We start from the raw sequence: 3,708 nt of genomic DNA on the forward strand, positions 1-3,708 counted from the left end.
AGCAGGAACAGCAAAACTGCATGCAGCATTTTTAGCAAAGAATAAGAAAAACAGAGCACACCCATGAATATGTTCAGGAAATTTAGATAAGGAAACTTGGACAGCCTACATCCAACTATAATCTTTCATTTTGCATTGGACTATACCACAACCCTGAGAAAAGTACAAAAAAATTCCATGACCAAAGCAAGAAGCCCCTTGGTTTAAAAACTCATCAGCCAGTCAGCATCTCCACTAACCCGCTATGACAGAGCATTTGTTCAGTAATTTTCAGGAGCAGAAAGCTCCACGTAGGCGCTGAGCACTAACATGAGATTTCTCAAAGGCTCTCGCATCCCCAGGTCAGCCCAGATAGGGTCTCCTCAGAGTGGCTCCTGCTGTTGGCAGATATCACAAGCTATTTAAGGCTACAGACATTTTGCCCCAATCGGCCGTGTTTTTGTAATATTTACTTCTCGTACATATGTCTATAACTATGTATACGTCCCACAGAAGGTGAGGTTTAACAGGGTTAGCTTTGTTGGGGAAAAGGAGGTTTGGAGGAAAGGAAACAAGTTTCATGTTTAGAAGATTTGAATCTAGTGACTGTCAAGGGATGTAAACAATCTTCTGGGGAGGGAGACTTTTTGTTATGTTTCAGGAGTGCAGAGAGTTTTGGATAAAATCTGTATAAATAATCATCCCTCTGTCATTCAACATAAATTTATGCACGTATGCACACAGTTATGGTTGGGAATACTAACTATGATGTAGACATGCCACAGACTTCCAGACAACCTACCACACGCACGGATCTTGCGCAAAATCCGTTCTATATTTAAATTTCAGTTTATTGAATTTTAATTATTTCTGATCTGTAGATCACTTTGAGAAAAATCCCCCAGGGTCAAAAGCTTGCAAATCCAATTGCAAAACCAAACAGAAGCATCAGCAAGCCCCTTTCCCATGTAGACACCCGCCAAATAAACTGAGTTCCTGCCTACGAGATTAGAATCCAACAGCTAAAACCCATTCTAATACTAAAACCAGGTAACTGACTATGTTGAAATGAAGAAGTAAAAGCTCTCAATTTATTCTGCAAGTTTACTCATGTTGTGTACAGAGCGTTCTATGGATGTAACAATAAAATATAATGTATTTAGATCCTTGTTTATAAAGTGAACAAATTAATAGCCCTTTCATTAAGATTTATTTTTTTTATTATTATTAAACAGCTATGATGTTATTTTCTCTGAAGATGCTTCTGATAGAAAATTTACACTCTACCAATGTTGTGCTTTCCAGGTTCATAAAACTCACTTGGGTTAGCAGCTCCACAGCTGCCAAGTATTTATATATTTTTTTATATATACATATGTGCATTTGAGCATAATTTAGTAATTTCATTTACCAATGGAAAAAGTTACTCCAAAAGCCCCATTGACTAAAATGTCCTTGATAAGCCTAACTTGAGATTTGCAGGTATGGCAGGAATGAAAAAAACCCAAGAATGTTCTGTCCTACTCTGAACATCCTTTCCTTTGCACAAGGGTTCTCAGTAGTAGGTAAAGCTGGATTGTTGCAACTGGAAAGCAGTCACTTGTCATTTTAAAATACAATCATAGTTAATTAATAAAATTATTTTAAATGTACAAGTTAAAACCTTTCACCAATATAGTGACATTCAGCTATCCAGTGCCATTTTTACAGTCCAAATAGATACAGTCCTAATTGCATAATTCCATTTTATCTGCTGAAGATAAAAGTGCCAATAAACAAAAATGCACATTAGGCAGGAGATTTTTCAGAATAGATTTTTTTTAAATAACCCACTTGCATTAACAAAAGATTGCAATGCCTCCCAAATTATAGGGTGTTATTTTTAGTGGAAGTAGTTCAATATTCATATTGGAGCAGATGTAGCAGTTTAACAAAACAGCTCTTCAAATCCTGCACAAATTGAAAACAGGAAAACTGATTGCATTTTCTCTTATCACTTTCCTTTTCTGAATTGACACTTTTGGCCTTCTGAAAATTTACGCATGGCTTTCATCTCAACAGCACCTGCTGATCAAACAGAAACCTAACATTTTCATGAAAATGGTATAAAGGACTAGTTTCCTTTTTACCATCTTAAAGGGCATCAGCAGTCCACTTGATGGCAACAATTGCTGAGTAGATGGCACACTCAGAATGCATTTTATATTTTCATTACACTTACTTTTAAAAATGAGTTAAATCACTAGTGGCTCTTTCATATTAGCTCTTTCTCTGCTTTTAAATTAATTTCAATCTCTATCTCTGCCTAACCCTGATGGGTTTCATTCTACAGTCAGCTAGATTTTAAAGAACATCTGAAAACCTTTTAAATAAGCCAAGTTGTGCATTCTGCAGCCACTGGATCTTCTTCATAGATGCATTTATACGCAATCAGATAAATTAATATATACAATTATGCATACACATACACATATTGCATAGACATTTCTTTTTACAGTGCTTATACTAAAGAAAAAAGTGTATATTTATCCCTCTGTAATATTCTCACTGCATTGAATTCCCTGAGCATTGTTGATACAACATGATGAGTTGGGAGACATCAAAAGTGCGTTAATTTATTTGGAAGTTCTTATTTGTTTCCTTTGCAATCCTGAGATGGGGAGAAGGTCTAGCAGGTGCTCTGGAACTTGAAGACCAAGACTAGGCTGAGATGTTGTGAACACGGCAAGCATAAGAACAGCACAATCACAAGTCCTTGGGCTTTTGCAAAAGTTTAAGGTATCAAGTCACGTATATAAAATATAAAACATAAGTACCTTGTTATCCTGTCTGCTTCTCAGCCTGTAAACTCCGAAGCACAGCAGCAGGTAACAAGGACCATCTTCCCTTGTACATAATTCTAGGTGCAATTAAAGATACTCCTGAAACCTGCTATGTGTCAGCTCCTTAACTGATAGAGCCCTAACCCTTCTGAAGTACTCTGCTGCCATCCATTACCATTCTGCTTCAGTGATAAGGTAACCTGAAGGCAGAGATGACATACAGTAATATATGTGCCACTCCAGACAGTTGGTTCGTGAATTTCAGTGTTTCATCATGCTCACTGAGGCAATCACAAACCTGAAATGTCAATATGTTCAGTCAATGGAAGTAAAATAATGGGGCTCTATTGTCTTACCCTATTGATCTGCTGCTGTCAACAAGAATACATGCCCCCCTGGCTTTAAACAAATTTTAATTAGGCTTTTAGTTAGTGGATCATATCTATATATCTATTTGTGCGAACACTTGACAAAGTGAAATGGCAATATATATATATTAAAAACTTTTAAATGTGCTTTAAAGGTGACTGTTTAATGTTGTTTTAAGACAATATCACCGATGAAGCCCTCTGTGAGGCAGTGTGCGTGCAAGCCATCTCAATCTGGCAAGAACTGAGAAATCATCACCAAAAGTAAGAAAAGAAAAAGATATTTTAAAAGGCCACTCTTTCTAAAATCCACTGTCATTCTCTGCCGGGATTGGGACGCCAAGGTCCCCCGCTGAAACCACCCGACGCTGCCCACCCGCTCCTGTCAGCACCCCAGGGCACGCCCCGCTCACCCCAGCCGGACGCCGCCCGCTCCCATCCCCATCCCCATCCCCATCCCTGCAAGCCGCTCTCCTCCTCCCGACTGTGGGGTACCCTATTGTTCTGCGGCCCCTCCTCCCGGCCGTGGCAAACCCGGC

Source organism: Chaetura pelagica, unplaced genomic scaffold (assembly GCF_000747805.2).
Source record: "Chaetura pelagica isolate M959 unplaced genomic scaffold, ChaPel_1.0 scaffold76, whole genome shotgun sequence".
Lineage (NCBI taxonomy): Eukaryota > Metazoa > Chordata > Aves > Apodiformes > Apodidae > Chaetura > Chaetura pelagica.